Source organism: Rhinopithecus roxellana, chromosome 12, assembly GCF_007565055.1.
Source record: "Rhinopithecus roxellana isolate Shanxi Qingling chromosome 12, ASM756505v1, whole genome shotgun sequence".
Classification (NCBI taxonomy): Eukaryota; Metazoa; Chordata; class Mammalia; order Primates; family Cercopithecidae; genus Rhinopithecus; species Rhinopithecus roxellana.
Window position 1 is genome coordinate 121,217,568 of NC_044560.1, and position 12,504 is coordinate 121,230,071.

The 12,504-nt window shown below is 48.0% G+C and overlaps 1 protein-coding gene across 3 annotated transcripts in view; it reads right to left on the bottom strand.

Annotated features, from left to right (window-relative positions):
• ZNF329 (zinc finger protein 329) overlaps positions 1-9,954 on the bottom strand; it is a 31,720-nt gene extending 21,766 nt beyond the window's left edge. For 2 of the 3 annotated variants that reach the window (XM_030913716.1, XM_010386965.2), the window contains exon 1: positions 4,664-4,732. The gene's annotated coding sequence lies outside the window, so the exon portion shown is untranslated. Of the gene's footprint in view, positions 1-4,663; positions 4,733-9,294 lie in introns of those variants that run through there. The other variant, XM_010386966.2, reaches the window with a different exon arrangement.
• Between the last annotated feature and the right edge of the window lie 2,550 nt (positions 9,955-12,504).

A 12,504-nucleotide genomic window follows, 5' to 3' on the forward strand; every position in this document is an offset into this window, starting at 1 on the left:
TAATTTAGAAGGTGGTAAAGGTGGCCTCACACGAGTAAGTATATCTCTGCACTCCAGCCCGGGCAACAGCGAGACTCCGTCTCAAAAAAAAAAAAAAAAAAGAAAAGAAAAAGAAATATAGAACTACAAGAATATCTTTTGAGTTATCAGAGTAGAAAAATGTTGTTGTTTTGTTTTTTATCAGATGGAGTCTCGCTGTGGCCCAGGCTGGAGTGCAGTGGCGTGATGACGACTCACTGCAACCTCTGCCTCCTGGGTTTAAGTGATTCTCTTGCCTCAGCCTCCTGAGTAGCCAGGACTACATGTACCTGCCACCACATGCAGCTAATTTTATATCTATATCTATATCTACCTATCTATTTTTTTTTGAGACAGAGTCTCGTTCTGTAGCTGGGCTGGAGTGCAGTGGCGCGATCTTGGCTCACTGCGACCTCCGCCTCCTGGATTCAAGCGACTCTCGTGCCTCAGCCTCCCAAGTAGTTGGGATTACAGGCATGCGCCACCACACTCAGCTAATTGTTTATATTTTTAATAGAGATGGGGTTTCACCAAATTGGCCAGGCTGATCTCGAACTCCTGACCTCAGGTGATCTGCCTGCCTCAACCTCCCAAAATGCTGGGATTACAGGCATGAGCCACAGCGCACAGCCAAGAATTTCTGTTTTGTTGTTGTTTTTTTAAAGAGACAGAGTCGGCCAGATGTGGTGGCTCAAGCCTGTAATCCCAGCACTTTGGGAGGCCAAGAAGGGCGGATCATGAGGTCAGGAGATCGAGACCATCCTGGCTAACACGGTGAAATCCCGTCTCTACTAAAAAAATACAAAAAACTAGCCAGGCGAGGTGGTGGGCACCTGTAGTCCCAGCTACTTGGGAGGCTGAGGCAGGAGAATGGCGTAAACCTGGGAGGCGGAGCTTGCAGTGAGCTGAGATCCGGCCACTGCACTCCAGCCTGGGCGACAGAGCGAGACTCCGTCTCAAAAAAAAAAAAAAAAAGAAAAGAAAAAGATTTGAAACATCTTACTATATCAAAATGAGTAACACACCATGAACATAAAAGAACATTCAAAATACTATCTCTACAATGGCTTATCAATTACAGAGGGGAAAAAGTGGAGGATCCCGGCAAGAGCACTTTAACCACATGACAGAAGTCTGATCACCACCAGCCTCACATGCTTCCTGACATGACACACCAAGAACAACATGATGTCACTCAGACAATGCCCTGCCGAAGATGAGAGTCTGAATTTAATATTGGGAACATCAACTGAATATCAAGTGACAATCTACACAACCACCAGCTGGGTCTTTTAAAAAAATATCAATTTCATGAAAAAAAAAAAAAAAAAAGAAAGGAGAGTGCCATTCAAGGTTGAGGGAGACTAAAATAACATGACAAGTAAATGTAACACAGGATCCTGGATCAAAAGAAATACCCAAAAAACCATACAAACTGTATCAGCTACATACAAATGATATCAGACAAGAGTTCTGTATCAATAATAAAGTACCTGGGGCCAGGTGCAGTGGCTCACTCCTATAATCCCAGCACTGTGGGAAGCCAAAGTAGGCAGATCACTTGAGGTCAGGAGTTCAAGACCAACCTGGCCAACGTAGCGGAACCCCATCTCTTCTAAAAAGACAAATATTAGCTGGGCATAGTGGCACAATGCCCGTAATTCCAGCTACTCAGGAGGCTGAGGCAGGAAAATCACTTGAGCCTGGGAGGTGGAGGTTGCAGTGAGCCAAGATCGCACCACTGGACTCTACACTGGTAAGATTCTATCTTTGGTCGGGTGTGGTGGTTCATGCCTGTAATCCCAGCACTTTGGAAGGCTGAGGCAGGTGGATCACGAGGTCAGGAGATCGAGACCATCCTAGCTAACACAGTGAAATCCCATCTCTACTAAAAATACAAAAAATTAGTTGGGCTTGATGGCGGGTGCCTGTAATTCCAGCTACTCAGGAGGCTGAGGCAGGAGAATGGTGTGAACCCGGGAGGCGGAGCTTGCAATGAGCCGAGATCATGCCACTGCAGTCCAGGCTGGGTGACAGAGTGAGACTCCATCTCAAAAAAAAAAAAAAAAAAAAGATTCTAGCTTAAAAAAAAAAGTATACTTTGGTGTGATAATAACACTAGTTTTGTTCAAGAATGTTCTTTTTGGTTGAGTATGGTGGCTCACACCTGTAATCCCAGCACTTTGGGAGGCCAAGGCAGGAGGACTGCTTAAGGCCAGGAGTTCAAGACCAGTCTGGGCAACATAGTGAGACCTCATCTCTACAAAAAATACAAAATTAAAAAATAAGAACGTTACTTTTCTTACAAGATCCTGGCTGAAGTATTTCAGAGTGAGGTATGATATCTACAACATACTTTCAGTAACTCAGTCAAAAAAAACTAAGTGTATATAAATATATGTCTGTACCACACCTGCCTCTGCAACACCTGCTGTGTGTATGAGTGTGTGTGTGTAAAATATAAAAAGAGAACCTGACCGGGTGCAGTGGCTCAAGCCTGTAATCACAGCACTTTGGGAGGCCGAGAAAGGTGGATCACGAGGTCAGGAGATCGAGACCATTCTGGCTAACATGGTGAAACCCCATCTCTACTAAAAAATACAAAAAAAACTAGCTGGGCAAGGGGCGGGCGCCTGTAGTCCCTGCTACTCGGGAGGCTGAGGCAGGAGAATGGCGTAAACCCGGGAGGCGGAGCTTGCAGTGAGCCGAGATCTGGCCACTGCACTCCAGCCTGGGCCACAGAGCGAGACTCTGTCTCAAAAAAAAAAAAAAAAAAAAAAAAAAAGAGAACCCTATGTCAGAGGTGTTTGAACCAAAGCAAACCTCCATCTTAAACGGGGACTGAGTAAAATAAGGCTGACACCTACTGGGCTGCATTTCCAGATAGTTAAGACATTCTGGGACACATGATGAGACAGGAGATTGGCAAGATACAGGTCATAAAGACCTTGTTGATAAAACAGCTTGCAGTAAAGAAGGCGGCTAAAACCCACCAAAACCAAGACGGCGACAAGAGTGACCTCTGGTCCTGCTCCCACTAGCACCATGACAGTTTACAAATGTCATAGTAACATCAGGAAGTTAACCCTACGTGGCCTAAAAATGGTAGGCATGAATAATCCACCCCTTGTTTAGCATAGAATCAAGAAATAACCATAAAAATGGGCAACCAGCAGTTCTTGGGGCTGCTCTGTCTATGAAGTAGCCATTCTTTTATTCCTTTACTTTCCTAATAAACTTGCTTTCACTTTACTCTGTGGACTCGCCCTGAATTTTCTTTCCCGAGATATAAGAACCTTTTCTTGAGGTATAGCTCCGGACCCCCTTTCTGGTAACACCTATGCATGTGTTTGAGGCAGGGAGAAGAGAAAGATAAAGCTGATGTGGCAAAAAGTGTTAATAATTTGAGAATCTGGATGGTTTTACAAGTGTTAAACTATTCCTGCAACTTTTATGCAACTGTGGAACTCTTCAAAATGAAAAGCTGGGTGAAGAGAGAGGGAAACAAGCAGTAGAATGGAGGAAAGTCACTTGCTGTGGGAAAAGAAAAACAGACAAAAAATGGGTATTCAAAACGTACTTTAACATGCCCAAGTTCCAACAGCCAAATTTTTTTACTTGGCAAAAAATAAGGGACCTTTTCGGGCTGATGGTAATTTTAATAAAGGTTTAGGTTGCATTTGTCAAAACTCATCAATGGTACAGTGAAGATCTGTGCATTTCACTGAAAGTCAATTTTGGCTCAAAAAATTTAAAAAAGCACTATTGAACTCTAATTCATGGTAAGCATAGTGAGCTGTCTGAGGGAGAAGTGTTGTGATATATGCGACTTACTTTGAAATGTTTCCAAAAATAGGTGGATTAATGGATGGCTGACAGGATGGACAGAAGGAAAGGTAAGGGATACAGTAAGTTCAGCAGATGTTAAAGGGGTCTTTCACTGCACGTCTTTCAGCTTCTCTATCTAAACCAATATTTTCTGTCATAAAATATTGAGACTGGGAGAGTGCACAAAGGAAATAAGCCACTAAACCAAGGAAAAACAGCGAAATGGTCACTAAACAGGTGCAAAAATGCGGCCCTCACTGAGAACTGCGGTAAAACATGATTTTGCAATATCAAATGGAAAAACACGCAGGTGATCTAACACCTGCGAGACTGAAAGGGGAAGCAGCTCAGCCCCCTGGCTCACGGCCACCAATTCAGCCGGAGGCCGACCCAAGCCTACACTGCCCCTCCCACCAGCCAGTAGAAAAGCGGCAGACTAGGGGTTACCCCAGGGGACGGACCAGGACCCCAGCAGGTGCAGCACAACTGTCTCTATGGGAGGGCGGGCTAGAGATGCGAGCTCAGAACTCACGGGTGACTCTAAGGAAAGAGCGGGGGCGTCCAGACCAGCCCGGGAGCGATCTCGCCCTCAGAGGAGTGACCCCAATCGCCACGGGGCGTCCCCACCCGCCAGGACAACTACGCCCCTGGCCAGACCCTCGCCCTAGGGAGCCCAACATATCCACTACCCACGTGAAACCCACCCGCGGACGCGCCCCTCGCCTCCCTACAAGGACCCGGCGGGCCTCCACCCGCCAAGCCGTCCCCCCGGGGGAAATGGAGGCAGCGCAGAGCTCAGGGATGCGTCGGCACTTACAGTTGGCGGCCGGCGGCAGCCATGTTCCGGGCGATTGCGCTTGCGCGGCTGCCGGGACACGGATGTGCGCGTGCGCAGAGTCCCCGAGCTTCCCCAGCCCAACGCTGAAGCTGCCGCGGGTACCGGGTTATTGGCCCCGTGGACTTGCCTCGGGGCGGACGCGCAGAAGTTTACTTTCTCCTATGGCCTCCGCTGATTTGTAACCCGATGCTATCATTATTTTGTTATACAGCCTTCCTTTTATTTACTGCATAATTTCCTAAAATATTTCTATATCTATAATTTTTTTTGAGATGTTAAAATTCAGAATAAGTACACTCATTATTCATTGGCAATATAATTATTTACTGGGTGCGTGGCTCACGCCTGTAATCCCACCATTTTGGGAGGCCTAATTTGTTAACATGACTAGATCTAAGAAATGTAAACAAAGCCAGTAACTTTCCTCTGTAGTAACAGCCAGTTGAAAATGAAAACTACACATTGTTTTCATTCTTTCAGTGATTCTCTTAAACTTTAGCATGGGAAAATTGGAAGCCTAAACATTTACTGACAGGGAAAGAGAGAAATTGTGGTATGAGAAAAGGAGCAATAGGGGGTGGTTAAAACAAACGGACTGGGGTCACCTAAGGTCAGGAGTTTTAGACCAGCCTGGCCAACATGGGGAAACCTCGTCTCCACCAAAAATACAAAAATTATCCAGGCCTGGTGGCAGGCGCCTGTAATCTCAGCTCCTCTGGAGGCTGAGGTAAGAGAATTGCTTGAACCCAGGAAGCGGACGTTGTGATCGCACCATCACACTCCAGCCTGGGGGACAAGAGCGAGACTTCATCCCCAAAAAAAAAAAAAAGACTAACTTATATACAAGATGGACAGTTCTCCAGAAACAGAGTGCAAAAAGTAAACTGTGCACTTATCCACATGATACAACTTACGTGGAAATAAAAGACATAAAATCTACATGTTATACAGAGATTCATATATAAGTAGTAAAGTAACAATAACATGGACTAGATCGATTGTCCAACCTCAAGAAAGTGGCACCTGAGGGGACAGAGGGGAAAGAGTTGGGGAAGAGACAAAGGAGACCTCAGTTACACCTGTGATGCTTGATACGAAAAAACAAATCAAAACCTGAAAATCTGACTATATGTTAACACAGGTAAAATCTCGATGATACATGGGTGTCAGCTTTATTATTTATATATTATTCTATTACTCTCCGAACCTCTTCGCAGGTTGAAATACTTCACAATGTTGAAATGAAAATTGGAAAAAAAATTCTAATCCAGAATAGTGATTAAATTGTCACTCACAATAGTGATGCTGGGAGCAACTTGGAAATCAATTAGCAAAAGCAATAAAGGATTTTCATGAAGAAAATACAAAAACCTCATTAACAGACCTAAAGTTAAGTTCAGAACAAACTGACATATTATTCCTGAATGGAAAGTATTTTTTTTTAAATTCTCCATGAAGGCCTACATATTTTTTTAAAGTATTAAAATATCAGACCGGGAACAGTGGCTCACGCCTGTAATCCAAACACTTTGGGAGGCCAGGCTGGGGCAATCACCTGAGGTCAGGAGTTCAAGATGAGCCTGGCCAACATGGTAAAACCCCATCTCTAAAAATATAAAAATTGGCTGGGCACGGTGGCTCACACCTGCATTCCTAGCACTCGGTCTCAAAAAAAAAAAATGATCTTCACAAAACTACTAAAACAAAATTACAGCAATTCCAATTCAAAGACTCCCCCCACTCCGCCAGCTCACAGAATAAAACTTAAAGATCATATGAAAAGTCCAACAGTATCTGGTTAAAAGAATAGTCAGAAGCCGGCTATGGTGGCTCACGACTATAATCCCAGCACTTTGGAGGCCGAGGTGGGTAGATCACTTGAGGTCTGGAATTCAAGACCAGCCTGGCGAACATGGTGAAACCCATCTGTACTAAAAATACAAAAATTAGCCGGGTGTGGTGACAGGCACCTGTAATCCTAGCTACTCAAGAGGCTGAGGCAGGAGAATTACCTGAACCTGGGAGGCGGAGGTTGCAGTGAGCTGAGATCGCACCACTGCACTCCAGCCTGGGTGAAAACGCGATACGCTGTCTCCCCCCAAAAAAAAAAAAAAAAGTCAGGCACCCTTTATTAGATACTAAAATGTACCATATTAAGCAGATGGGCTAAAATAGGCACTAAAACACACAAGTACCAGAAGAATAGAAGAGTATGAAAGAGATGAGTAAAAGTAATCATTTAGTAATAAAGTTAACAATAAAGCATAACATCATGAATAACAACAAGGGTGTTTTTTCTGTTCAGTGGCAAAGAGAAATCCTTAGTGCTAAGTATTGTGCTGGCACAAGTGTATATTCTTTTTTGTAGTTTTTGAGACTGGGTCTCACTCTGTCCCCCAGGCTGGAGTGCAGTGACAAGATCTCAGCTCACTGCAACCTCCACCTCCCAGGTTCAAGTGATTCTCCTGCCTCAGCCTCCAGAGTAGCTGGGATTACAGGCACACACCACCACACCCGGCTAATTTTGGTATTTTTAGTAGAGACAGGGTTTCACCTTGTTGGCCAGGCTAGTCTCAAACTCCGACCTCAGGTGATCCACCCACCTGAGCCTCCCAAAGTGTTGGGATGACAGGCGTGAGACACTGCGCCTGGCCACACGTGTATATTCTTCTAGGTCACAGGTAGGCGATCTTTTTCTGTAAAAAGCGCAGTAATAAATATTTTCAGCTTTGCAGACCGTAAGGTCTCTGCCATGACTACCCAACTCTGCCAGATAGCAGCATAGATAATACTAAACAAACGAGTGTGACTGCATTCCAGTAAAACTTTACAGAAACAGAAGGCCCACTGAGGCCATTGTTTGCCAATCCCTGTTCAGGAATTATCTGTTTGTTCTTTTTTTCTTTTTTTTTTTTGAGACGGAGTCTCGCTATCATCCAGGCTGGAGTGCAGTGGCCGGATCTCAGCTCACCGCAAGCTCCGCCTCCCAGGTTCACGCCATTGTCCTGCCTCAGCCTCCCGAGTAGCTGGGACTACAGGCGCCCGCCACGTCGCCCGGCTAGTTTTTTGTATTTTTTAGTAGAGACGGGGTTTCACCGTGTTAGCCAGGATGGTCTCGATCTCCTGACCTCGTTATTCACCCGTCTCGGCCTCCCAAAGTGCTGGGATTACCGCGCCCGGCCTCTGTTTGTTCTTAGGGTAGAAGATTTTCTACATCAAGATTAGCATCCCAGAAGTCATTTACAAAATGACTTTTTTTTTTTTTCTTATGATGGGGTCTTTGTTTTTTTTTTTGAAACGGAGTCTCGCTCTGTTGCCCAGGCTGGAGCGCGGTGGCCAGATCTTAGCTCACTGCAAGCTCCGCCTCACGGGTTTACGCCATTCTCCTGCCTCAGCCTCCTGAGTAGCTGGGACTACAGGCGCCCACCACCTCGCCCGGCTAGTTTTTTGTATTTTTTTAGTAGAGACGGGGTTTCATCGTGTTAGTCAGGATGGTCTCGATCTCTTGACCTTGTGATCCGCCCTTCTCGGCTTCCCAAAGTGCTGGGATTACAGGCTTGAGCCACCGCGCCAGGCTGAGATGGGGTCTTTGTTGTCTAGGATGTAGTCCAGTGGCATGATCATAGCTCACTGCAGCCTTGACCTCATGGGCTCAAGCGATCCTCCCATCTCAACCTCCCCAGTTGCTGGGACTACAGGTGTACACCACCATGCCTCTAATTTTTTAAGAGATGGGCTCTCACTATTTTACCCAGGCTGCTCTCAAACTCCAGGACTCAAGTAATCCTCAGCCTGTAATGTGCTGGGGTTATAGGCATGAGCCACCTTGTCTGGCCAACGTATGTGATCTTTTTCCGTTTTTTTTTTTTTTTTTTTTTTTGGACAGTCTCGCTCTATCGCCCAGGCTGGAGTGCAGTGGCGTGATCTCGGCTCACTGCAGCCTCCAACCTCTGCATCCCCGGTTCAAGCGATTCTCCTGTCTCAGCCTTCCCAGTAGCAGGGATTATAGGCACGTGCCACCACGCGTGACTAATTTTTGTATTTTTAGTAGAGACGCAGTTTCACCATGTTGGCCAGGCTGGTCTCGAACCCCTGAGCTCAGGCAATCCACCCGCTTGGGCCACCCAAAGTGCTGGGATTACAGGCGTGAGCCACAGTTGTTGCTTCTTTTCTTTTCTTTTCTTTTCTTTTTTTTTTGAGACGGAGTCTCGCTCTGCCGCCCAGGCTGGAGTGCAGTGGCCGGATCTCAGCTCACTGCAAGCTCCGCCTCCCGGGTTCACGCCATTCTCCTGCCTCAGCCTCCCGAGAAGCTGGGACTACAGGCGCCCGCTACCTCGCCCGGCTAGTTTTTTGTATTCTTTTAGTAGAGACGAGGTTTCACCGTGTTCGCCAGGATGGTCTCGATCTCCTGACCTCATGATCCGCCCGTCTCGGCCTCCCAAAGTGCTGGGATTACAGGCTTGAGCCACCGCGCCCGGCCAGTTGTTGCTTCTTTAATGGGGCACTCAAGGCATTTTGTTGCTGGCTCAACATCCCTTTCAGGCGTTCACTGACCTATGCCACACGGCACTTGCGCCAAGGGATAAAGAGCCGGCTCAGCTTCTGCTCACCCGAGTCCTCTTGCCAGAAAGGACCTCTGGCCTTTGTCCAGTTGCTGGACGCTGCCTCTTCTTTCTGGTTGGTCTCCTCCTGCAGGAGGCATTCGCGAATGCCCCAGTGGAGCCACACGGTCCATGCCTCTTCCACTTATTTCCCCAGGGCTCACATTCCACAACTACTAAATCAACACCGACAGACTCATAAGCAGCCCCTTCCTCGTCCTTTTTTCCCTCCGGAGCTCGGGAACGTCTGCCGGGGGTGAGGGGGACTCGCAGACCACCCCCCGCCAGGCGGAGGTTGGGGGCCGTCACCTGGCCAGGTGTCCGGGGACCGGCTCGGGCGGCTGACACCGCAGTCCACGAGAAGCGAGGAGGATCCTTGGACTGTGGGCAGGATCGCTGGCAAGGGAGGCCCTGCCCGGAAGGCGGGATCTGGGGACGATCCCCATTCCTACCAGTCGCAGACGCGGAGCGCACAGGAGTCGCCGCAGCCCCAGCCGGTGCACCCACGGCGGAGCCGAGGCCGCGACTCCGGGCCTGTTGGCCGGAACCCGCAGCTGTGTCCCGGGCCGTCTGGTTTGCGGCCACCCTTTAGAGCGCCCGCGCCGCACTACTCCGCGGTGGCTTGGAGAGTCTGGGTCATCACGCCCCTCCGCCAAGGCGGATGCCGGACCCTCCGCTGCACATGCGCGCCCACTGCGGCGCTGTCGCTGCGCATGCGTGTGCTACCACCGCCTACATCTCCCAGAAAACCCCGCGATGCGGTGCTCCACCGCTTCCTCCCTCAGGTTGCGTTAGCCGCGACGATGGCGCCCTCTAGCGGCAGCAGGGAGGCAGTGGGGGGTCCTGGGCGTGGCGGTGTGCCGGTGTTCTGGGAGGATACCTGGCGCCCACCTTGAAGGGACCTGAACGTGAGAGGGAAAAACGCCCGTGATGCCAAGGCTTGGGCAGCGGACAGCCAAAATCCTGAAACCCCGAGGTGCTCCCTGTGATTCACTTTCCAGAGGCCCCTCAGGGCCCCGACGCTGGCCCGGAGGGCGGTCGCTGACTATCTTGAGACTGAAGCTCACTTTAGCATCCTGGGCGTTCCTGTCAGTTTTTTTATGAATACAGGGAAAACCAGTGGCTTACTGACAGTTAGTTTAGAAACTCCCTGAGGAGGGCCGGGCGCGGTGGCTCGCGCCTGTAATCCCAGCACTTTGGGAGGCCGAGGCGGGCGGATCGCCTGAGGTCAGGAGTTCAAGAGTAGCCTGGCCAACATGGTGAAACTACTAAAAATACAAAAAATTAGCCGGGCGTGGTGGCGGGCACCTATAGTCCCAGCTACTCAGGAAGGCTGAGGCAAGAGAATCGCTTGAACTCGGGAGGCGGAGGTTGCGGTGAGCCGCGATTGTGCCATTGCACTCCAGCCTGGGCAACAAGAGTGACACTCAGTCGCGAAAGAAAGGGAGAGAGAGGGGAAGGGAGAAAGAGAGGGAGGAAGGAAAGAAGAAAAGAGAAAGAAAAGTCTCTGCGGAGCAAGCAATTCCCTCAGCCAAAGAGGTAAGAACTGCAAAATAAGTATTGCATTTACCTTACCCCAACATTGTATTAAGAACATTTTCAAACAGGCAGAAAATTTGAAACAATTGTGTGGGCCTGGCCCAGTGGCTCACACCTGTGCTTTCTGCACTTTGGGAGGCTGGGAAGGGAGGGTCGCTTGAGCTCAGGAGTTCGAGAACTGTCTGGGCAACATAGTGAGACCTCATTTCTAAAAAAAAAAAAAATTTTTTAAATTAACCGGGCTTTGTGGCACGCGCCTGTAAGTCCCAGCTACTCAGGAGACTGAGCAGGAGGATCCCCTGAGCCCTGGGATGTTGAGGCATGATTGTACCACTGCACTCTAGCCTGGATGACAGAGTGAGACTCTGTCTCACAAGAAAAAAAAAAAAAGAATTGTGTGAACACCCGCGTATCCAGCCCCTGGGTTAGATAATTAATGTTCAACAATATATGCTTGATCCAAGTATCCATTATTGCATTTATTTCGATAGTAATTAAACAGGGGATTGAGTGACTATGGGCCAGCCGTGGAGGCTCATGCTTGTAATCCCACACTTTGAGAGGCTGAGGCAGGAGAATCAGTGGAGCACAGGAGATCAAGGCTGCGGTGAGCTGTGATTGCACTTCAGCCCGGGTGACAGAGTGAGACCCTGTCTCACAAGAAAAAACAAACAAAAAAAGAGTGACTAATGGATTCAAGCCAATTAGCATCTGCTTATTAGCACATATGCTTTCTAGTTACATAAACTGAGTCAAAAGATTTCATTTCTCTAAAACTTTGTAATTTAACCATCAGAGCAGAGTATAACATACAGGGTTGTATGAGGACTGCATTAGCTAATACCTGTGTGCTCTGCATGGTAAACCTTCAATGCAAATCCGCTGTTTAATTACTGAAGCACATTTTTGGAAGAACTGCTACAAGTACAATTCCTAGAAGCTAGAGAGAATGGCATAAACATTTAAAATAGTTTTAGTTATATACTATGAAATTTCCTTTCATACATCTTCTACCATCAGTGTGAGAAGGTCACTGCCACCCACGTTCACCCAGCAGAGACTCATGTTCTCTAAGCTTTGCATGTCTCTATTGTTTTCTGGTTTTTTGTTTTGTTTTTTTGAGATGGAGTCTTGCTCTGTCACCCAGGCTGGAGTGTAGTGGCACAATTTCGGCTCACTGCAACCTTCGCCTCCTGGGTTCAAGCGATTCTCCTGCCTCAGCCTCCTGAGTAGCTGGGACTACAGGTGCGCACCACCACACCCAGCTATTTTTTGTATTTTTAGTGGATACAGAGTTTCGCCATATTGGCCAGGTTGGTCTCGAACTCCTGACTTCGTGATCCACCCGCCTCGGCCTCCCAAAGTGCTAGGATTACAGGCATGAGCCACCGTGCCCGGCCTGTTTTCTGTTTTTGTGTAACAACTTACCACAAAATTAGCAGCTTAAAAACCACAATTTTTTCTGCTTTTTTTTGGAAACGGAGTCTCGCTGTGTCGCCCAGGCTGGAGTGCAGTGGCACCATCTCGGCTCACTGCAAGCTCCGCCTCCCGGGAAAAACCACATGTATTTATTATCTCACTGTTCTTGTGAGTCAAGAGTCTGGGCATAGCTTAACTGGGCCCTCTGTTTAGGATCTCCTAGAGGTAGCAATCAAGCTGTCAGCTGGCTACATTCCCATT